The sequence below is a fragment of the Rhinatrema bivittatum genome, chromosome 2, assembly GCF_901001135.1.
Source record: "Rhinatrema bivittatum chromosome 2, aRhiBiv1.1, whole genome shotgun sequence".
NCBI classification, from domain to species: Eukaryota; Metazoa; Chordata; class Amphibia; order Gymnophiona; family Rhinatrematidae; genus Rhinatrema; species Rhinatrema bivittatum.
The window spans coordinates 411,031,369-411,055,805 of record NC_042616.1 but is presented as its reverse complement, the minus strand read 5'-3'; the positions used below and the strand labels follow the sequence as shown (position 1 = coordinate 411,055,805).

Sequence of the window (24,437 nt, the reverse complement as noted above, 5' to 3'; positions counted from 1 at the left end):
TTGATAGCATTTTAGTAGATTTGGAGGTACAATAAGTGAACTATGGTTAAATTAATTTTGACAGCATTATAAGACATCAGGCTTATATCTGAATCAAAAAATTTCCCTATTGCGATATAATTTTGCACAAAAGCATTTTTGAGATTCTCTATAGATCACTCTAAATGAGAGAATATGACTGTAGAAAAATGAGTTACATTTTTTTAAAGATAATTATAGTAGTCTATATGCAATTTGTTTCAAAACTATATCAATATGATCATACAAGTTACCACACACTGTTAATTCTGAGCAAAAGTGTAAGGTGACTTAAGATACGCAGACATATATCCACTAGTTTCTTTAAATATATTTAAACTTTACAACAATCCTCATTAGTTGATTTACACACAATTTAAAAACCTACATAGGTAACTCTAGGTTTCCATTGTTGAGGAAATCCTCCAAATTAACAGGTCAATCCAGTAAAGTGCGGCCGCGTTTACCCCGCTCCTAACCCGCTTTCTACTCACTTTCCGGCCGCGTTAGCCCTTCCTGCGATCCACAATCCCCTTTAACCTACTCTTACCGTGTCCTTAAATCCCCGGGTAAACCCTTCCGCATGCGGCATGTATATTACATGTAAACAAGCAAATTAGCTATTCCCTACCATCCAGTAACGCGCGTCCCGACTATCGCTATTGTACCCTGCCGTTTTGCCCCGCGTTTAACCTGCTAACTTACCGCCTACCCTTACCCCTGCGTTAGAGGCAGGGGTAAGGGTAGGCGGCAAACTTTCCCCCAGCCCCCGCTCACCTGCCCTGGCCGCGTCCATGGGTGCTGGTCTCCGGGGCAGCCCCAGTCCTCTCCCCTCCTCCCGAAGCAAAAAAATCGAAAAAAAAAGTTGCAAGAGAGAGAGGGGAGAGAGGACAGGCAATCCTACGCTCGGGACTGCCAGTCCTCTCTCCCCTCCTCCCGAAGCAAGGCGCGAAAAGCAGCCTTGCTTCGGCAGGAGGGGAGAGAGGACTGGCAGTGTAAAGCGACTTACTTTTTTGGCAGCCCCCCTCCGGAGACGGACATTGGCGAGAACGACCGCGGCTCCCCTGCCTCCAGCTGCCCGCGAAGATGGACGCCTGCACGGGCGAAAGCGGCCCCTGTTCGTGCAATTGGGCCGCTCAAGGCGTGCCTTCTTTATATAAAATGTGAGAGTTTATAAAATCGATTCATACTAACTGGATGATTGAGGAAAAACACAGACTTGTCATTTAAATACCCTTTTTGATTTGCTGTGATTTAAATTGACTATTCCATACAATTATTTCTGTGTCCCTATTAATTACATGTGCTGAATTTATCCCCTCCTTTTCACTTGTGGTAATATATATATCAGCGTGCTTTTTATATCTTATGTTTATGTAATCTATATCCTGTTTAAATGATTTGAATTTTACTTATTAAAAAATCATGATTGTTGTCTTATAGCCCCTGATGCAGCCGATAAGCGAAATTCAGCCAGAGTCGGGCAGTCTAACCTTTAGTTTGGATTAATTACAATTAATAAATATTTGACTTCCCAAGGCGAACGGTCTCATTTTTTTTTTGGTTTGTTTGTTTTTTTAACACAGGTGCACAGACATCCTGCAAGGGTTTCTAAAGCATCAAAACATTTAAGGAATAATTTATAACAGCCCAAATTCATTAAGTTCCAATTTTCAAAGTGGACTTACACACACGCCAAGTCTGCTTTGAAAATTTTCTCACCAAATTTATCTGCACACAGTTACACCCGCTAGTATGCGAGCACAAAACCTTTTTGGGAAAATTTACACACAAAAGCATGCAGGCAAGTCCAAACCTCTCCCCCAACCCCGCAACTGGAAACGCCACTCCTCAGTCCAAGTAAACTTTATGTGCAAACAGGACATACTTGCATATCAGGCACGCAATTTTATAAAATTGCATTTTTACTGGTAAAGCACTGCTTTTAAAATAGCCCTTACAATATATTCTAGGATTTGTCTCTTTTGGGGTGAGAAAAGAAATTGAAGTCCTCTTCTTTGGGGTATGACTCCCTCCATGTTTCTAAACGTTCCAGATCTTTAAGGAGCTGTTTGTTTAAACTTGGGCCTTACTAAAATCACCCTCCCTTCTATGCAAGATATCCATCAATGGCTTACTAGCAGGTTCAAATCACCTGCCAATATCACCCTTACCAGTACCTCTTCCAAAAATAAAAAAGGGGCCATATATACGTCCCATGGAAAGCAGGGATTTTACATAGCATACTATAAGACAGTGATTCTCAACCTTTTCCCCATTGTGACACACCTGATAGACCACACTCACATGTGTGATACACTGCTCATTACAATTCATGGCGGAAATAAAAGATAAAGGCCAGTATTATTTTTATTGTTAAGAATGACACAAGGAAAAGATAAGCACTCTGAACAGAAACTGCATAAATAATAAACATCCCATATCAAAACAGCACCAATTTCTAGCACTCAAACAGTAACCACCTTACCTAAGAAAAGGCAACACTGAAAATATTACACCAGGCCTTAAGACACCAATACTCCGCCTATTAGGAAAATGGACCAAGTCAGGCCACTATAGAGGCCTACACAGAAAGTACATGCCAGCAGAATACCTCACCTCAGTCACATGTGCAGACCCTCATTTAAGAATAAAGAGACCATAAAGCATAAATAGAAACTTGCAGACAAAAACTGAACTGGAAACCGCAACAAGCCAGAGAGACTGTATGCAGTGTAACAAAGGAAAAAAAGAGAAACATCACCAGTTCTCATAAAACAAATCAAGAAATATAAAATCAATACTAATAAGACCATAACAATAAAAAGAACAGATTATTTCAAAACAGCTGATGAATGGAATATCCAATAATTAAAAACTCATATCAAAAAGAGAAGAAGAGAGCATGCTGGTGCCGCTGACTCCAGCTCTCCTGCCGTGTTCCGCCCGGCTATCAGCATTTTAAGCCCGGGTGAAAGATAAGTTTCTATCTCGTTAGGGCAGGGGGAGCAGCTGGGGCAGCAGGGGACCGGGAAGTGTGGCGACACAGCTGCGTGTGCTTGGCGACACATCGGTTGAGAACCGCTGCCTTAAGATACACCTGCCTTACTTGGTATCATAGATACTTTCTACCCATGCACTTTACATCAATGATCAAAGGAAAGACATGCATGCATTGGAGAAATTACTTACCTGATAATTTTGTTTTCCTTAGTGTAGACAGATGGACTCAGGACCAATGGGTACAGTGTATCCTGATAGCAGTTGGAGACGGATCAGATTTCAATCTGACGTCAGCCCCTAGTACATATACCCCTGCAGAAGTGCAGCTCTTCAGTATTCTCCTCGAAAAGCATTGTGGATATATGTGTGACTGACTAATTGGATTAACTTTATAACTTGGTTAAACTTTATAACTTGATTAACTTGAACTGGTTGGAATGACTATAGCTGGAGACCGCCAGTGTACTCAACCGGAAGGCGTCGACACCTGGTAGGGTGGGTGCCCTAGGTGAATGAAAATATGGCTTACCCTTGAATCATTCCAAATTCCATGCGTAACAGCAGACAAGGGTGGGATGCTGAGTCCATCTGTCTACACTAAGGAAAACGAAATGATCAGGTATGTAATTTCTTCATTTCCTAGCGTGTAGCAGATGGACTCAGGACCAATGGGATGTATAAAAGCTACTCCCAAACCGGGTGGGAGGCTGCCCGTGACCCACTTAGTACTGCCCTTGCAAATGCCGTGTCCTCCCGAGCCTGAACATCCAGACGGTAGAATCTGGAGAAGGTGTGGATAGAGGACCATGTCGCCGCCCTGCAGATCTCGGCGGGTGACAGCATTCTAGTTTCTGCCCAGAATACTGCCTGGGCTCTGGTAGAATGGGCTTTGACCTGTAGAGGCGGAGGCTTGCCTGCTTCTACGTAGGCCGCCTTGATGACTTCCTTGATCCAGCAGGTTATGGTTGCCCACGAGGCCGCTTCCCCTTGTCTCTTCCCGCTGTGAAGGACGAAAAGGTGGTCCGGTTTTTCGTACGGGTTCCGACATTTCCAGGTATCTGGACAGGAGTCTGCCTATATTGAGGTGGCGTAGACTACGAGCTTCTTTCCGAATTCTTCAAGTCATCCGGCGATGGTAGCGAGATGGTTTGGTTAAGATGGAAGTGTGATACCACCTTGGGAAGAAACGAAGGGACCGTGCGTAGCTGGATGGATCCCGGGGTGAGCCTGAGGAACAGCTCACGGCAGGACAGTGCTTGTAGTTCTGAGATGCGGCGGGCTGAGCAAACTACCAGCAGAAAGGCTGTCTTTAAAGTTAACAGACGGAGGGACAGACCTCGGATGGGTCTGAAGGAGGTTCCTGCTAGGAAATCCAGGACCAGGTTGAGATTCCACAGAGGTACCAGCCACTTTAGTGGTGGGCGGATGTGTTTGACTCCTTTCAGGAAATGTGACACGTCCAGGTGAGAAGCTATGCTGTCGCCCCGCTCTTGGGGCCGTAGTATGACAATGCGGCCACCTGTACCTTGATAGAGTTGAGGGACAGCCCCTTCTGTAGTCCGTTCTGTAAGAATTCCAGGATCACGGGAACTTTAGTTGAGCGTGGCTTGATGTCGTCTTCGCACCAGGCTTAAAAAACTCTCCAAATCCTTATGTACGTTAGAGATGTGGAGAACTTGCGTGCTCGGAGCAGGGTGTTGATTACAGCCCCCGGAGTATCCGCTCTCTCAGGCGAGCCCTCTCAATGGCCAGGCCGTAAGAGAGAATTGAGCTGGATCCTCACGAAGGATCAGTCCTTGTTGGAGCAGGTCTCTGTGTGGAGGCAGTGGTAGGGGGTTCCCTGCCAGTAGTCTTCTCATGTCGGCATACCACGGTCTTCTTGGCCAGTCCGGGGCCACCAGAACTAGTCCCCTGTGCAGCTGTATCTTGTGAATGATTGCGCCCAGTAGGGGCCACGGTGGGAAAGCATATAATAGGGTCCCCTGTGGCCAGGTCTGTACCAGGTCATCGATCCCCTGGGACTGAGTTTCCCGCCTGCGGCTGAAGTACCTGGGTACTTGGGTGTTGGACCGGTTTGTCAGAAGGTCCATATCTGGTGTCCCCACCGGTTCACTATCATTTGGAACGCTGTGGACGACAGCTTCCATTCTCCTGGGTCTAGACTTTCCCTGCTGAGATAGTCCGCCGTGATGTTGTCTTTCCCGGCGATGTGGACGGCCGAGATCTCTTGGAGGTTTACTTCCGCCCAAGCCATCAGGGGGGTCTATTTCCAGAGATACCTGTTGGCTGCTGGTTCCCCCCTGCTGGTTGATGTAAGCCACTGTTGTGACGTTGTCTGACATTACTCTGACCGCTTTTTCCTCGGAGTCTGTGGGCGAAGCGTAGGCAGGCTAGTCTGACTGCCCAGGCTTCTAGGCGGTTGATGTTCCATCCCGACTCTTCTGCGTTCCACTGCCCTTGGGCAGTTAATTCCTCGCAGAGAGCTCCCCATCCTCGTAGGCTGGTGTCTGTGGGGAGCAGGGCGCAGGTTGGGGAGGATAGTCTTGATCCCTGGCTCAGGTGGCTGACCAGTAGCCACCACCGTAGCTGGGTCTGAACCCTGCCCGGGAGTGATAGACGTACGGCGTAGTTCTGAGACAGCGGATTCCATTGTGATAGAAGTGAGCGCTTCAGGGGTCTCATGTGAGCTCGCGCCCATGGTACTACTTCCAGTGTGGATGCCATCAGACCGAGGACTTGTAGGTAATCCCATGCTGTGGGGCGAGGTTCGCTCAACAGGCTTTGTAACCGGTTCCACAGTTTTGATCTCCTTGTGGGAGTCAGGCTGACCTTGTCTTCTTTGGTGTCGAATCGGACTCCTAGGTACTCTAGAGACTGTGAGGGCTGCAGACAACTTTTGTTTGTAGAGTTTTGATTCTGTTGGTTGCTTGGCGGCTTTCCTCTGGGGATTTCGCCCTGATCAGCCAATCATCTAGGTAAGGATGTACGAGGATTCCTTCCTTCCTCAATGTTGCCACCGCCACCACCACTATGATCTTGGTGAATGTCCGGGGTGCTGTGGCTAATCCGAAGGGTAGTGCCCGGAACTGGTAGTAACGGTCCAGGATTTTGACGCGTAGATAGCGCTGGTGTTCTTGATGAATTGGGATGTGTAGGTAGGCCTTCGAAAGATCCACGGATGTGAGAAACTCTCCTGGTTGTATTGACCTTATTACGGAGCGTAGGGTTTCCAAGCGGAAGCGGGGAATCCTCAGGTGGCGGTTGACCGACTTGAGGTCCAGGATGGGCCTTAACGTCCCCTCTTTCTTGGGGACGATAAAATAAATGGAATAATGCCCAGTATTATTTCTTGTGGAGGCACTGGGGTTATGGCCTTGAGGGCCAGTAGTCTGGTTAGTGTAGCTTCCACTGCTACCCTCTTGGCGAGGTCGTGGCAGGGGGACTCCACGAACTTGTCTGGAGGGGTTCGTAGAAAATCCAGATAGTAACCCTCCCGAATGATGGCTAGGACCCACTTGTCCGAAGTTCTCTCGACCCATCTGTGGTAGAATAGGGCTGGTCTGCCCCCTATGGCTTCTTCCCTTGGACGGGTCGGCTGAATCTCATTGTGGGGTATGGCTGGGGCCTGTACCTGAGCTGGTTCCCCTCTTGTTGTGCTTGGTCCGAAAGGACTGGTTCCTGCCTATAGGGCGGGGCGCTTGATAATTGTTTCTGTATGGATTGAAGCGCTGTGAACTTCTGCCCTTGGAGGGCCAGGGGAAGGGTCGCTGGTTCCTCTTCATCCTGTCCTCCGGTAGGCGCGGCAATGGGGACTCATCCCATTTGTTGGCCAGTTTCTCTAGCTCGCTGCCAAACAGGAGGGATCCTTTGAAGGGCATCCTTGTGAGGCGAGTTTTGGAAGATGTGTCAGCTGATCAGCTTCGGAGCCAGAGTTGCTTCCTGGCAACCACCGCCGATGACACTCTTCTGGCTGCTGTGCGCACCAGATCGGAAGCAGCATCCGCAAGGAATGACACTGCTGGTTCCATGACTTCTCCAGGGGTGTTGCTCCTGGTCTGAGATAAGCAGGCACGTGTCACTACGGTGCAGCAGGCAGCTATTTGTAGGGACATAGCGGCTACGTCAAAGGACTGTTTAAGGATGGATTCCAGATGCCGGTCATGTGCATCTTTGAGCGCTGCTCCTCCCTCCACTGGGATAGTAGTGCGCTTCGAGGCCGCGCAGACCATGGCATCAACTCTTGGGCATGTGAGAAGATCTTTGGCCGCCGGGTCCAGGGGGTACATGGCTGCCATAGCTCGTCCCCCCCTGAATGTGGACTCTGGAGTGCTCCATTCCAGGTCAATTAACTGCTGGACGGCTTGTAACAGTAGGAAATGGCGAGAGGTCTGGCGGAGGCCCTCCAGTAGGGGATTCGGCTTGGGGCCCCCCGAAGCATCTGGGCCCGGAATAGCGAGCTCCCTCAGGCTGCGAGCTCCCTCAGGCTGGTCACCCTCAGGCTGTGGGTGACCAGGTCAGGGAGTTTGTCCTTGGTGAAAAAGCATCTCATGGTTCGGTGAGGCTCTGTCCCCGGGGGGAGTTCCCCCTCTTCTAGGGGCTCTGCTTCCTCTTCAGAGTTGTCCGTGTCCCCATAAGTGGGGCTCCTGGGCGGTGGAAACCTTTGTCTAGGCCTCGAGGAGCCCGGGGCATAAAGGTCCTCTGGCGGAGGATGTGGCTGGTCAGCCAGGGGTTCCGTTTGCATGTGAACAAAGGTGTGTAGCCCTTTGAAGAACTCCACCCATGAGATAGACGCTGGATCCAACGGGGACCCCCAGGTCCCTGGGGGTCCCCGTTTGTGGGGGTGTTCCGCTGGGATTTGCAAGGTCCGGGGTGCCCACTGAGGAGCTATTACTTGGCCCTGAGTGGGACGGGCCCTGGGCTGGATCTCCCAGAGCCTCCTCGCACTGAGCGCTGGCCTCCTCGCTTTGTGCGGCTCTGATATGGCATGCTGGGCAGAGACCTTGAGCCTTTATCTCTGTTTCTGGTGGTGCCATGGTTGTCGGCGCGTAAACCCTTATGCACTCCGGCGCATCTAGATGTGCGTGTGGGTTGTGTGCGCAGTTGTACGCCCAAGTCGTGGTTATGCGCTTAGCCCGGTAGGCGCGCGGTGCGCGTATATCTTGTGCACGTGGCCCTTGTGCGTGTAACTTACGCGCACAAGGAATATGTGCGTGTAAGTTTATGCGCACATGTAATTTGTGCGCCTAAGTAAACTTGTGCGCCCGGCCCAAGGCTACGAGCGGAGCAGCAAATAGGGCCAAGATGGCGACGGCGACCACACGGGCAATATGGCGACTACCTCGGAGGGTCTCCACGTGGGTAGACCCTTGGATCTACCTGGGGCCTGGCCCTGCTAGGGCGGATCAACCCGGCGGCACTGGTCCTGGCCGGCGACCTGTGCGACTCCTCGAATCTCGGAGACCGGAGTCGACGCTGAAGATTTCTACCTTACCTTGTCTTCGGCGCTTCCCGGTTTCGTTCCAGGCGGTCTCCGGCTGTGAGGGGAGAGGGCAAATACCTTCACTGCCACGCTCCAGGGGGCACCCGCTGCTTCTCAGCCGCACCCGGGATCGGGGGCTAGGTCCTTGCCGTGATTCGGCCGCCGGACCGAGGCTCACCTCCGAGGGACCACGGAAATCACATCGGGAAATCTCAACTGGGGGAGGGACCAGAGGGTATCACCGCAGGGGAGTGGGGTTAGTCTTCAGAGGTAGGTTTCGTCTTCAAATTTGGGTTTTCTTCTTGAATTGGTTCTAATGCTGCGAGAGCGTGCAGATAGTCCCTAACTGCTATGGAGACTGAAAATACTGAAGATCTGCACTTCCTGCAGGGGTATATGTACTAGGGGCTGACGTCAGATTGAAATCTGATCCATCTCCAACTGTTATCAGGAGTACACTGTACCTATTGGTCCTGAATCCATCTGCTACACGCTAGGAAATGCTGCTTTCATTATTGCCTAGGGAAAAGAACCTGTAGAGATTTATCTCTGCTTTTTATGCAAGTATTTCACCCTCTCCCCACTCTCCACTACCGGAGTTAATCTATGCATGATGCCTTACCCAATCAAACCCAGTCGAACACAGCAAAAAGCACTGGCTCATGATTTTGATGGGTGGGGAACGTTTTGAAAGAGATGGGCATAGCTCTCAAAAATTGCTCCCAAAACCTGCTAGTGACAGCTCAAGCTGTACATCCTGTGCTCTGCCCCTCCTCCTCGCTGTGCGCCACTTTCTGGTGCATTGCCCTGTGCCCTCCCTGCAGGGAAAAATGACGTGTATATTCCTATTGACACTAGTTCTCTCCTTATTTTCTGGGATTTTGCTAACACAACAGATGGCTAATAACATCCAGCTCATGGTCAAACATCCCAATTTTGAATAGGATTTAAAGCAGTATGCCATGATTTCTCAGTTCATATTTATTTATTTTTGCAATGTTAAGCAGAACCAACTCCCTTCTACTTGCATTCTGCAATACTAGACTCTCACTAAGATCCCCTGCAGCTCAAATATAACACAAATTTATACGTTTTCCAACATTAAAATTCTTATCACTACCCTATGCTTTGCTGAAATGTCATGTATTCTAATAAAGAAAAGTGATGCATGTTTATACCTGTTTAGCATGGCACAGCTTATGCGCAGCTGGTAATCCTGATGACTGGAAGAGATGGGGATGCTGCAGGTCAGGACTGAAATGTATTTGCACAGCTATGTGGGAAGTCTCAGTACTGGAATAAAAGGGGATGCTGCATGTCAGGCGTCAAAAGCATTGGCAGGGCTGTGTGTATGGGTCTCAGTGCTGGAAGAACAGGGGGCTCTGCAGATCAGGCATGAGAAGCATTGGCACAGCTGTGTATGGGGATACCTGTATTGGAATAGCAAGGGACGCTGCAGGTTAGCATCAAGGTATATTGGAAGAGCTGTGCGTGGGGTCTCAGTACTGGAATAGCAGGAGGTGCTAACAGATTATGAGTGAGGACCACTGGCAGAGCTGTATGTGTGGGTCCCAGTAATGAAATAGTAGGGGATTGCTGCAGATCAAGAGCTCTGTGTATGAGGTCCCAGAAACTGAAGGTGCTGCAAGTTAGGAGTGAGGAGCACTGGCCGAGTTAACATACCCTTCAAGTTCTTGGTTCAGCTGCTCACAGAACGCTTGTACGCCTTCCCAGTCTATATCTTTATTGAGGGGATTTTGTGGCTCTGTCTGGAAAAACAAAATAGAAACTTTTAGCCAAACAGCTATGGAGCCACAGAATAAGAAAAAAATACAGTGCTTCCCAAACCATTTAACATGCAAATTGGTCCATGATGGTGACATGGCTGCTCAGAGGACATGAGACAGCAATGTTTTTGCAGCAGATCCCACTAGCACATACTTTATAAATTCCTACAGGGAAAGAAAACATTTTGATAACATAAAAGATTGCAAGCCTTGAAGTCTTTCAAGAGATCTCACCTGTTCACCTACCAGTCATATGCTAGTGAAAGGAAAGCAGGCAAGGAGAAGCCAAGAAACCTCACTGCACGATAGCACCTGCAACCTGGGACTCTCGCCAAGAACAAGAACTTAGCCCAGGATATCAGATTTCACAGCACCCGGCTCAGGCAGGTATTTCACTAGCAGTTATGTATTCATCAAATCCTACGGTCTTCTGTTTCTGAACTTTAGTCTTATGTCATCATGAGATCTTTTGGGGGGGCGGGGGGCATGGCTCACCATAATTTTCCTGCTGCCTTATACTTATAGCTGAAATCGGAAACAAGGACCAAAGTATTGAGCCTTCATTTGTAACTACCTGGAGATGGAGGGGTGGAATTTTCCCTGTTTTATATCCTGCTCTGTCACTGCATCAACAACCCTCAGTTGGGAGCCAAACACCGCAACTCCCTCCAGCATGGGCCCAGAATCTGGCCAATCAATTGTCACTGCTATATGATGACCGACACAGCTTCTGCAGAATCCCCAGCGCTGGCCAGAATCCAACTCAGGTCCTCTCCTTGCCACTGACCCACCGGGCTAGCCCAATACTGAAGACTGTGTCTTCCATTCCTGGCTTTCTCCTCCTGCCCAGTTTAAAGCTGCCAACTACATTTCCAATCACAAGGAACATTGAGTCAGCCCTTAAAATAAAACAAAACAATTCTTCTCTAAGCATTTATACTGTCCAATAGGCGAAATCTCAGATTATATGTGGAAAGCCACCAACTTAAAAAGCAGATAAACTCAAGTGTGCCCTCCAACGATTTGGAAGTTGGCAATTCTGCCATTTCTCCTGTGATCTTACCACGTCAAGTACCTGAACCATTAAAACTCTGCTCGTGGCAGCAAATTATAACACAACCAGCATGTGCAGGGCCACTGCAAGCGGTAGACGAGCAGAGACCCCACCCTAGGCACCATATCACCTGTTTTGGGGGCTACGGATAGCAACCTTTCCCTGCGGTACCATTTTGTCCAGCAACCACCCTGGACCAGCTGCACAAACAATGTGACAGATTCTATACACCCCTGTCCCACTGCCATGTTGCATAGTTTGCAACTTGGAGGCCATCATCAAATATGATCAAGCCAAGATCCCAGTCCACATCAGTACCTAACACCTCCTAAATGCTCATCCTTTTATCCTACCTTTTCAACCCCTTCTTTCAAAAGACATAATGATCTTGTTCTCAAAAGGTTAACTGCCTTGGTCTATTCCATTCTCTGCCAAGGCCCTCCCCCAATCCAGAATATTCACATTTACAGAGGTGTTTCTTCTAAAGTTCAAAACCTTCGCCTTCATATGGCCCAGTTCTGTTCTGTTCTTGAATGACACAGGTGATGTGACCCATCCAATACATCTTCAGAAACATTTTCCCAGTTTGAGAGTCCCTGGTTGATAGTACCTTCTAATTGGATTCTGTTACTAGTTTCCTGTGAATCTAGGATCTCCCTACCAGCTTCAGCAGGGGTGTCCAGTTGACATAAGAAATTATTCGTCGCCTGCTAATTTTCGTTCCTGTAGTACCAAGGATCAGTCCAGACCGTGGGTTATGTCCCCCATCCAGCAAATGGAGTCAGAACACAAACTTGTTGGGGGGGTGCTATATAAGACCACCTCCCTTGTCTCAATACTCAGTAACTAGACTAGCAAAGCCCAGAGAAACAAGAGAAGAGACGGAGGGATCAAGTAAGTAAACACACAGGAGGCAAACTTAGGCCACCAACTGCAAAATGTACTTAACTGAATAAGAAAAACTCCAACTGGAACTTGCAAACAGAACGGCCAGAAAAGAGTAGGAGATTAGAGTCGAGCAGAGGCTTCCCACAAAAAACCCCCAAGAAACAGGGAGGGCGTCTGGACTGATCCTTGGTACTACAGGAACGAAAATTAGCAGGTGAGGAATAATTTTCTTTTCCCTATACGTACCAGGATCAGTCCAGATGGTGGGATGTACCAAAGCGTCCCTATGATGGGTGGGCCGTAGGCAGCCCTGCTCTGATGACCCCATCCCCAAAAGAACCGAAAGATGGTGCCCGAACATCGAGCCAATAGTGCCTCGCGAAGGTATGGAGCGCTTTCCAAGTGGCCGCCCTGCAAATCTCTTGTTACTAGATTATAAGAGGATACCGAATGACTCTCCGCCCACGACGTAGCCTGAGAACGAATGGAATAAGCGTTGAGTCCAGGCGGCGGGGTCCGTCCCGCCCCAACGTAAGCGGCAACGATTGCTTCCTTCAGCCACCGGGCGATAGTTGGTTTGGAGGCCATACATCCTTTCTTAGGTCCCGACCAAAGAACGAACAGGTGATCGGAAAGCCGGAACTCATTGGTGATCTCCAGCTACTGCATCAGACAGCGCTTCACATCGAGCTTGCCGATGTGAAACAACCTTGGGAAGGAAGAAAGGAACTGTGCGTAACATGAACCCCTCGTCGGTGAAATGGAGATATGGCTCCCTGCAGGATAACGCTTGAAATTCGGAAATGCGACGCGCCGAACTAATCGCTACCAGGAAGATCGTCTTAAGTGTGAGATCCTTAAGCGTAGCGGAACGAGGAGGCTCAAAGGGAGGTCCGCCGAGGACGCGCAGCACGAGGTTGAGGTTCCAAGAAGAACAAGGAGGCCGTACCAGCGGCTTCAAGTGCTTAACCCCCCTGAGGAAACGGAGTATATCCGGATGGGAGGAGAGCAGAGACTCATTCCCGTGGCGAAGAAAGGCGCCCAAGGCCGCAACTTGAACTCGCAAAGAGTTATAAGCCAGCCCCTTATCTAGACCAGCCAGCAGGAATGAGAGAATCTGCACAACCGAGACGTGGGTTGGCTGAATGGAATGTGACACGCACCATGTCTCGAAAACCTTCCACACGCGAATATAAGCCACGGAAGTGGATGTCTTACGAGCTCGCAGAGTCGATATCACCGCCTCAGGGTACCCATGACATCTAACTTGTGCCTCTCAAAAGCCAAGCCGCAAGACAGAAGCGATCTGCCCTCCTCGAAAAATATTGGTCCTTGCCTGAGTAAGTGTGGGAGGTGACTTAGGTGGAGGGGGCCCACCTCCACGAGGTTGAGCAGATCTGTGAACCACGGCCGTCGAGGCCACTCCAGCGCGACCAGAATCACTGGTCCCTGGTGACCCTCTATTTTTCGGATTACCTTGCCCACCAGAGGCCACGGAGGGAAGACATATAAGAGAATCCGTCGGGGCCACGTAACACCAGCGCGTCGACTCCCTCTGCTCCGCGCTCCCTTCTGCGGCTGAAGAAGCGAGGAGCCTTCACATTGCCGGCGGTGGCCATGAGGTCCATCCGGGGGGGCCTCCAACGTCGGACGATCAGACGCATCACGTCTTCCGAGAGTTCCCATTCTCTGGGGTCTACGTGTTGTCGACTTAGGAAATCCACCTGAACGTTGTCCACTCCCGCAATGTGTGAGGCCGCAAGGCGAAGCAAGTGGCGCTCCGCCCATTGCATCAGCTTGTCCGCTTCTAGGGATACCTGATGGCTCCTCGTGCCTTCCTGGCGATTTATGTATGCTACCGTGGTCGCGTTGTCCGAGAGGATTCTGACCGCCCGATGGCAGACCAGGGGGAGGAAAGCCTTCAATGCTAAGCGGACCGCTCTGGTCTCCAGACTGTTTATTGGCCATTGTGCTTGCTCCTGCGTCCACAGACCCTGTGTCGTACTCGACTGACACACCGCTCCCCAGCCCAAGAGGCTGGCATCCGTGGTGACCACCACCCAGTCCAGCATTTCCAGGGAGTCACCCCGGGCCAAGTGACGAGGGTTCAGCCACCAGAGGATGCTGGTCTGTGCTGCCTGTGGGATCGGAAGGACAACCCGAAAATCCCGCGACACCGGCTTCCAGCGGGAGAGAAGAGCTTTCTGGAGAGGACGCAAATGCGCCAAAAGCCCACGGAAACCAGATCGATAGTGGAGGCCAATGTGTTCCCAGGATCTGTAAATAATCCCAAGCTGTGGGCGAAGAGAGTGCAGAGAAAAGACGAACCTGATCGTTGTTTGTATAGGGATCCGCATGGAGAGAAGATGAACCTGTCCCTGGGGGCGCGGACAAAATCCAAGGCATAGCCGCGTTTTAGAATATCCAAGACCCACTGATCCGACGTTACGTGGACCCACTCCTCGTAGAAGAGCGCAATCCAGCCCCCTATCCTGGGGAACACCGCGTGGGTCGGCCTGGCATCATTGGGCTGGTTTTGAGGAAGCGCTATGTCCCAGCCCATCCCTGCCAGGTCGGCGCCCTCGAAAGGGACCGGTTCCAGGTGTGCGAGCGGGAGGACGGTGTACGTGGAGTCTGTTGCCTGGTATTCTGAAACCGACGCCGAGTCCAAAACCGGTTTCTGGAGGAACTGAAGGATTTCAAAGAACGAGAACGATCCTCCGGGAGTCTGTGAACAGCATTTTCTCCGAGAGACTTGATGATCTGGTCCAGATCCTCCCGAAAAGAAACTTGCCTTTGAACGGGAGCGACCCCAGGCGAGACTTGGAAGAGGTATCCACCGACCAGTTGCGAAGCCACAGGAGACGACTGGCTGAGACCCGCCGCCACAATAAGACCGGGAAAGGACCTTGAGAAGATCATATAGAGCATCTGCTCCGTAGGCGCTCGTAGCCTCCAGCCTGTCTGCCTGTTGGGCCTCCGCTGCTGGCAGATCCTGGGAGGTGAGAAGCTGTTGGACCCAGCGAAGCCCTGCCCTTTGCGCCAGTGAGCTGCAGATGGCCGCACGGACCCCTAGCACTGACACCTCAAAGATCCTTTTGAGGTAAACCTCCAACTTTCTGTCCTGGATATCCTTCAGCGCCGTGCCCCCTGTGAACGGAATGGTGGTTACACTTAGTGACCGCGGAGTCCACCGCCGGAACCTTGAGCAGCATGAGGAACTCCCTCCGGGAGGGGAGAGAGCTTTTCCATCGCTCTGCTCTGACCTTTAAGGTGGCCTCAGGGGAATCCCACTCTCTGGAATTAACTGCAAAAACGTGGAATGTGTAGGGAAGGCCCTAGCCAGCGGTCGCAACCCGCCAGGAGAGGGTCTCCCTTCTTCACCTTGGGATCAGGCCCCCGGGGGGACATCGATGTCCATTTCCTGTAGAATATGCGGGATTAGGCCATCCAGCTCATCCTGCTGGAAGATGCGGAGGACCCGAGGGTCATCACCTTCCATCTGGGCCCCTAAGATGGGATACCTCCGGGTTGCCTCGGGTGGATCCCGGACTGGATCTGGCAACCTTCCGCCCCGCTGGGCACTGCCCTGGGAGTGGTCCCCTCCCGGGAGTGGGGCCGTGCGTGCCAACTTGGGAGGTGGGGGGTCCTGGGGCGGACATCCAGAGGCTAGGCCATGCGCTGCAGGAAGGCATTATGCATCAAAACCACAAATTCAGGTGAAAACGCTGGAACCCCCTGGGGGGGGGGGGCCAAGCTGGAGCCTCCCCCGTGCAAGAACGTGGCTCCGACTCAAAACGGAGCCAAAATGGGTGGCAGCGCCGTATCGGAGCCTCCGGGTCCTCCCCCTGAGAGTCGGCATCCTCGACGTCAGAAAACAAGATGGCCGCCGTTCCCGCTCTCAGCAGGAATGGGGCTTGCCGCTGACGAGAAGCGCGGTCCTGTCCGCGGGCTCCGGCGGCGTCCCCCTACTGCGAGCAGCCTTCCCCACCGGGGAGGCAGCTCGTGCATAGCCCCTCCCCGTGAAAGCCGGCCCCCCAAGTCGTCCGCATGCAGTGCAGGCCGCCGACCGCGGCATCCTGAGAGCGGGGGTGGGGGGAGCGGAAAGCGCGGGCTTTTTCTTCGGCGCCTGGAGGCCAAGCCTCAAAAACGGACCGCCCATAAACCCCACCGACCTGGCAAGAAAGGACCGTCGGGGAATCGGACGTCCCGGCAGAGAGCGGCCCCGGGGAATGTCACGTCGCAGGGCCGCAGGTCGGCGATCTGAGGGGGGGGGGGGGGGGGGAGAGAGGTTAGAGCCTCTAACGTGCACCCCGGCGGTCAGGCGCAAGGAGGGAGGTAAACCTGGAAAAAAAGAAGAAACAAACTTACCCCCGGACAGCAGGATTAGTAAAGACAGAGGGAAAAACACAGGAACAGGCCTGTCAGCAAGTGCCCCGGGGAGGGGAGGAGAGCCCGAACAGGGGACTCTCCCAAACTGATCTAACTTGACAAGCAAACTGCTGCTTTTTTTTTTTTTTTAAACTTGATCCCTCCAAGAAAAGAGACAGAGTACAAGCCTAGAAACCACTAAGCTACTGTGCTGGGGAACTGCGGGTCCCCTGCTACCATCTGCTGGAGTCAGAAAGATACTGAGTATTGAGGACAAGGGAGGTTGTCTTATATAGCACCTCCCCCAGAGTTTGTGTTCTGACTCCATCTGCTGGACGGGGGACATAACCCACCGTCTGGACTGATCCTGGTACGTACAGGGAACCAGAATTCTTCCACCAGCACCACACCCCCTTCCACCCCTTAACTGCAGTCTTATGAATGATTGCCACTAAATCTGTCTAGCTCTCCTCCCACTATACTGGAGTCCTGGGAATAACCTCAAAGCACATTACAGTTTCAGGTTCCATCTCTAAGGTAACCTCTATCACATCTCTGTGGTAGCAATATACAGGCAAAACTCTCCCAATAAAGCCTTCAATTTCTACACAAACTTTGAGCATTTCTCACTTAACCTTCCAGATCTTATTTCTTTCCTTCCTACTCCCATCTCGAGTCATACATACCCTCTTTAGCCTCTGTCACTTTCGTGATGAAAGTGCAGCGTAGTTAGTGAAAAACTCCTTTAATGTATTTTGATGTCTGTTTTTTGGACAGCAGAATGTGAAAAAATGTACAAGGGTGTGATTTTTTATAACGCACTGTAAGGTACTTCATTCTAGCATAAGGTTTTAGTTGGAGAGATGTAAGCTGAGATGACTTCCTTCTCTCAAAGACAGCAGAGGATCTTTGTCAACAGATCCAATGTTTGCAAGAGTTTGAAGTACCTGAATGGGTAGTAGATGAAAGTGAGAACCAGCCCACCCCAATGCTTGCACAAATTGGTGAAGGTGGTAGAAAAATCCTCAAAAGTTGGAAATCTGCAGGTACAGAAATATTCCAAAAGTAATTAAGAATCAAAAACCAAAACATTTTGCTGTATAAAAGTCTTCACACCCCTTGATTCAATGCTGGGTGGAAGCTCCTTTTGTACCATTAACCACAAGTTGTTTAGGATAAGTGTGGACCAAGTTTACATAGTGGGATGGTGCACTTTGTCTTAGTAGAAGACCTCAAACTCTCTCAAGCTGGCTGGGAATGGTCTGTGAGCTGCAGTCTGCAAGACTGGTCTGTGAGCTGCAGTCTGCAAGACTTGCTCAAAGCAGATGAATAATCAGTAAGAAAAAGGAGATGATAATGCCCTTATACAGGTCCTTGGTGAGGCCTCAGCTGGAGTACTGTATTCAGTTCTGGAGCCCGTAGCTCAAAAGGGAGAGACAGGATGGAGGCGATCCAGAGAAGGGCGACCAAAATGGTGTGGGGGTCTGTATTGGAAGACTCTATGAGGAGAGGCTGAAGGATCTGAATATACCGGTATATAAGAAACATAAGGAAAATGCCATACTGGGTCAGACCAAGGGTCCATCAAGCCCAGTATCCTGTTTCCAACAGTGGCCAATCCGGCCATAAGAACCTGGCAAAGTACCCAAAAACTAAGTCTATTCCAGTAACCATTGCTAATGGCAGTGGCTATTCTCTAGTGAACGTAATAGCAGGTAATGGACTTCTCCTCCAAGAACTATCCAATCCTTTTTTAACACAGCTATATTAACTGCACTAACCACATCCTCCGGCAACAAATTCCAGAGTCTAATTGTGCGTTGAGTAAAAAAGAACTTTCTCTGATTAGTTTTAAATGTGCCCCATGCTAACTTCATGGAGTGCCCCCTAGTCTTTCTACTATCCGAAAGAGTAAATAACCGATTCACATCTACCCGTTCTAGATCTCTCATGATTTTAAACACCTCTATCATATCCCCCCTCAGTCGTCTCTTCTCCAAGCTGAAAAGTCCTAACCTCTTTAATCTTTCCTCATAGGAGAGTTGTTCCATTCCCCTTATCATTTTGGTAGCCCTTCTCTGTACCTTCTCCATTGCAATTATATCTTTTTTGAGATGCGGCGACCAGAATTGTACACAGTATTCAAGGTGCGGTCTCACCATGGAGCGATACAGAGGCATTATGACATTTTCCGTTTTATTCACCATTCCCTTTCTAATAATTCCCAACATTCTGTTTGCTTTTTTGACTGCCGCAGCACACTGTACCGACGATTTCAATGTATTATCCACTATGACACCTAGATCTCTTTCTTGGGTTGTAGCACCTAATATGGAACCCAACATTGTGTAACTATGGCATGGGTTATTTTTCCCTATATGCATCACCTTGCACTTATCCACATTAAATTTCATCTGCCATTTGGATGCCCAGTTTTCCAGTCTCACAAGGTCTTCCTGCAATTTATCACAATCTGCTTGTGATTTAACTACTCTGAACATTTTTGTGTCATTCTGCAAATTTGATTATCTCACTCGTCGTATTTCTTTCCAGATCATTTATAAATATATTGAAAAGTAAGGGTCCCAATACAGATCCCTGAGGCACTCCACTGTCCACTCCCTTCCACTGAGAAAATTGCCCATTTAATCCTACTCTCTGTTTCCTGTCTTTTAAGCCAGTTTGCCATCCACGAAAGGACATCGCCACCTATCCCATGACTTTTTACTTTTCCTAGAAGCCTCTCATGAGGAACTTTGTCAAACGCCCTTCTGAAAATGCAAGTATACTATATCTACCGGTTCAACCTTTATCCACATGTTTATTAAACTCCTTCAAAAAAGTGAAGCAGATTTGTGAGGCAAGACTTGCCCTGGGTAAAGCCATGCTGACTTTGTTCCATTAAACCATGTCTTTCTATATGTTCTGTGATTTTGATGTTTAGAACACTTTCCACTATTTTTCCTGGCACTGAAAGTCAGGCTAACCGGTCTGTAGTTTCCCGATCACCCCTGGAGGCCCTTTTTAAATATTGGGGTTACATTTGCTATCCTCCAGTCTTCAGGTACAATGGATGATTTTAATGATAAGTTACAAATTTTTACTAATAGGTCTGAAATTTCATTTTTTAGTTCCTTCAGAACTCTGGGGTGTATACCATCCGGTCCAGGTGATTTACTATTCTTCAGTTGTCAGTCAGGCCTACCACATCTTCAGGTTCACCGTGATGTGATTCAATCCATCTGAATCATTACCCATGAAAACCTTCTCCATTACGGGTACCATCCCCAACATCCTCTTCAGTAAACACCGAAGCAAAGAAATCATTTAATCTTTCCACAATGGCCTTATCTTCTAAGTACCCCCTTTAACCCCTAGATCATCTAACGGTCCAAACTGACCTCCCTCATAGGCTTTCTGGTTCGGATATATTTAAAAATGTTTTTACTGTGAGTTTTTTTGCCTCTACAGCCAACTCTTTTCAAATTCTCTCTTAGCCTGTCTTATCAATGTCTTACATTTAACTTGCCAATGTTTATGCTTTACCCTATTTTCTTCTGTTGGATCCTTCTTCCAATTTTTGAATGAAGATCTTTTGGCTAAAATAGCTTCTTTTCACCTCCCCTTTTAACCATACTGGTAATTGTTTTGCCTTCTTTCCACCTTTCTTAATGTGTGGAATACATCTGGACTGTGCTTCTAGAATGGTATTTTTTAACAATGACCACGCCTCTTGGACATTTTTACTTTTGTAGCTGCTCCTTTCAGTTTTTTTTCTAACAATTTTTCTCATTTTATCAAAGTTTCCCTTTGAAAGTTTAGCACGAGAGCCTTGATTTGCACACTGTTCCTTTTCCAGTCATTAAATCAAATTTGATCATATTATGATCACTATTGCCAAGCGGCCCCACCACCAAGTCCTGTGCTCCACTGAGAATTAGATCTAAATTTGCTCCCTCTCTTGTCGGTTCCTGAACCAATTGCTCCATAAAGCTATCATTTACTCCATCCAGGAACGTTATCTCTCTCTAAGCGTGACCCGATGATACATTTACCCAGTCAATATTGGGGTAATTGAAGTCTAAGAGTACATACGAGAGCAGGCTGCACTTTAAAGCAATATCACATAGTACAAAAAGTGCAGATAAATTGTCAATCCTGACAAAGGTCTCAAAGCAGGTTTCAAAAGTGAAATGAGTTTTTATTAATTCATTAGGCAACTCCACTGGTTTATATCGCAGATAGCTTTACGGCGTCCCCCGACTTTGAGTCCTTTGTCAGGATTGACAATTTATCTGCACTTTTTGTACTATGTGGTAATTGAAGTCTCCCATTATTACTGCACTACCAATTTGGTTAGCTTCCCTAATTTCTCTTAGCATTTCACTGTCCATCTCACCATCTTGACCAGGTAGACGGTAGTATACCCCTATCACTATAGTCTTCCCCAACACACAAGGGATTTCTACCCATAAATATTCAATTTTATATTTAGTCTCATGCAGGATGTTTGTCCTGTTGGACTCTATGCCATCCCGGACATAAAGTGCCACACCTCCTCCCGAGTGCTCCTCTCTGTCATTGCGATATAATTTGTACCCCGGTATAGCACTGTCCCATTGGTTATCCTCTTTCCACCATGTCTCTGAGATGCCAATTAAGTCTATGTCATCATTTACTGCTATACATTCTAATTCTCCCATCTTACTTCTTAGACTTCTGGCATTAGCATACAAACATTTCAAAGTTTGTTTTTTGTTTGTATTTTCATTCTGCTTTTTAATTGACAGGGATAAGTTAGAATTTTTTAGCTCAGTTGAGTTTTTAGTTACAGGCACTTGGACTACTTTTCTAATTATTGGAACCTCACTGTTGGGATGCCCTAATTCTAATGCATCATTAGTATCCTTTAAAGATACCTCTCTCCGAACCATACGCTGCTGAGCGACTGTCGGCTTTCCCCTTGGAGAGAAGAGATGCAGGGGAGATATGATACAAACCTTCAGATAACTGAAAGGTTTTAATGATGCATGAACTTCCAACCTTTTCCGTTGGAATGGAAACTCTCATGAAATGAAACTCCAAAGGGATGAATGACTCAGAATCAACATCAGGAAATATTTCTTCATGGAGAGGATGGTGGAATGCCTTTCCAGAACAGGGAATGAGGATGAACATAGTAAACAAATTCAAAAGGGCATATGATAAAAACTGCAGATCCCTAAAGGCTAGAAGTTGGAAAAGAAGAAAAAGGTGCATGGAAGTAACTTGCATGGAGCCATATCCTTAACTGAAGGCATGGGGAATTACTACCCTTAAACCAATTAGCCTTGATGTTTTTGTTGCAACTTCAACATTGTTTCTCTGCTTTGACAGCAGAGGGGAAAAGGGGAATTAAATTTAGACGACAACCAATGCTGGGCCTCGACTTTTACGGTTCAGGTTACTTGATATGCAGACATTACGGAAAAAGCACAGGAATACTTCTACGGCCAAGTCCAAAAGCAAAGCATGTTCAAGCAGCATTGCCTAAATTATCAAGAATTCTGCTCACTCCATAAAAATGTTGCTAGCATTAATTTTGTTATGAATTTGACAGTTGATTGGCTTTGATTGTAAATATTGCTTCCCTTAACATAGGGTTTCGGGGTAACTGACATGGAGGCGGCAATTGTTACCATAAGAAACTTGCTGGACAGAGTGGACAGACCATTTGGCCTTCTTCTGCAGACATTACTATGTTAAGATTTAGGCAATCAGAATTTTTTGGTTTTTCATTCTGAATTACTTTTGGATTAGTTCTATAATTGTTCTTCACAATGAAAGTGCTGTGCAGTCAGTGAAACAAGCTCTTACTTTAATGCATTTTCAGGCCGATGCAATACCATGCTCATAGGCTAGCACACAGGATAACGTGCATTTTGGACGTGCATCTATAACCCCTGATGCAATAAGGGGATTAGCACGTCCAATCTAGGGCGTAGCTAATAGTACTCATCACATGTAAATGAGGCTATTAGCTAGTAACCCCCGATGAAAAAATATGTGTGCCCAACGCACACATTTTAACCCTCAAAAATTAACACCAGCCCCGGAGATGGCATTAAAGTCTTGAGGAGCCTCTAACTTAATATCGTGGCTAAAGGATCTGAATATTTATACCCTCGCAGAGAGGAATCGTAGGGGAGATATATAATACAGACCTTCAGATATCTGAAAGGTTTAAATGATGTGTTAGGAAAGCAGGCACTCAATCATGAGCACCCATTTTTCCTGTATGGATACGGAATCAGGCTGTTTGCGTTTACATTTTTTTTTTTTTTAGACAGCAGCATATGAAAAATATAAAGGGTGTGAACACTTTTACAAGGCATTGTATGTAAACTAGTCTTTCAACCATTTACATACACTGCTGTGTTCTCCGCCCTGCTAAAGGAGGTAACGCCTCAGAAGAAATCACTAATCATGACAACTGTCTAAAACCCTTCTGTAACTCTCTGAATTTCCTTTTTTTTTTTTGTAAAGATTTTAGCTCATACTTCTCTGTCTCCAGACAAGTCATTATTGCCTAAGCGAGCAAGAATATTAATCTCTCCCTCCAGAAATCCCACTGATGTATTTGGGAACCATCTGAGCTGTGGCACATCCTATGCAGTCCCCAAGTCTCCCCTCAGATTTATGCTGCCAACAAGGCTCCACAGAAGCACTCTCCCACCCATCCTATGCTCTGCTCCTTAACAGCAGACCTTCCTCCACATCCAATTGCGTCTCCTTTGCAAGTGAAACCTGTCCCATTTCCTCTGTAAAAGATAGGAAGGAGTTGCGAGCTGGAGCAGGTAAAAACCCCCTGGTCACGTCTCTCACCCTTTCCCAACTCGGGGTAACTCATCCACTCTTGGACCTTTCCATTCTCAGAGAGAAATGTTTTATGCGTGGGGGACGGGGAGGCTTAGAGGGGAGTAGTAACCGCACTTAGTCCCCTACAATCACCTCAGCCTGGAATTGCACAAGTGTATGGACGGAGCCTGCCCCGCATCTCCCCGGGATGTCCGAGGCCAATCTCTCCCCCTACTCCGGAGAGTCCAACAACTCCAATGGTTCCCCCCCACACACACACACCGTGCACCTACCCCAGATGGGGGGAGGGTGCACGGAATAGTGTTATTACCCAGATGAGTGGGGGAGGGGGTTATCACGCGCCGGTGCTTACGTCACTCTATCCTCGCGGCCCGTTCCCGGAAGCAGGATCTACAATCACCCCCAACGTCGGCATTACCCCCGGAGCCCCCGCGTCCCGCCCCGGCCGGTTCCACTCTGCGGGTTCCGCTTCCGGTTTAGCGCCACTCACTGATCCGAGACTCCAGACTCTCCTCCATCTCCATCAACCCGTCTCTCACCGCCGCTGCCACCACCAGCCAGCGCCAGCCGTAATTCTCGCGAGATTTGCCACAGGGTCTGCCTTAAAAGGGCAACACTAAAGGCGTCGAGGGGGAGGTTCGGTGCCGCGCGGGAGTTAAATCGGCGATGCGTGGGACCGTAGCAGCAGGAGTTAGGAGACGGAAGAAGTGAATCCTTGTGGGACACAAAGCCAGCCTGTGCGCCTCTGCCGGCTGCACCATCAGTGTGGGGGACACCCGCGGGAGCCATGGAGGCTCGTAGGCAGCCTGAATGAGGGGTTCACCTCGACTCCCTCTCCCCGCTCTCACTATTGTGGGCGGGACCTGAGTTGTCCTGCGATTCTTCTCCGTGAACACGTAACATGCAAAACGCGGAATACCGGAGTAGCTGTATGTAAATGTTCGTCATGAATATTCAGCGCGAGAACCCGGAAATCTTG

The 24,437-nt window shown here is 48.7% G+C and overlaps 1 protein-coding gene across 5 annotated transcripts in view; it reads right to left on the bottom strand.

The window, feature by feature from the left end:
- The window catches only part of GGA1 (golgi associated, gamma adaptin ear containing, ARF binding protein 1), a 144,287-nt gene extending 120,085 nt beyond the window's left edge, over nucleotides 1-24,202 (bottom strand). Inside the window, exons 1-2 of one of the 5 annotated variants that reach the window (XM_029590100.1) lie at nucleotides 23,949-24,202; nucleotides 10,184-10,269 (exon numbers count right to left, since the gene is read on the bottom strand). The gene's annotated coding sequence lies outside the window, so the exon portion shown is untranslated. Of the gene's footprint in view, nucleotides 1-10,183; nucleotides 10,270-23,810; nucleotides 23,911-23,948 lie in introns of those variants that run through there. The other 4 variants (XM_029590097.1, XM_029590095.1, XM_029590098.1 and 1 more) reach the window with 4 other exon arrangements.
- Between the last annotated feature and the right edge of the window lie 235 nt (nucleotides 24,203-24,437).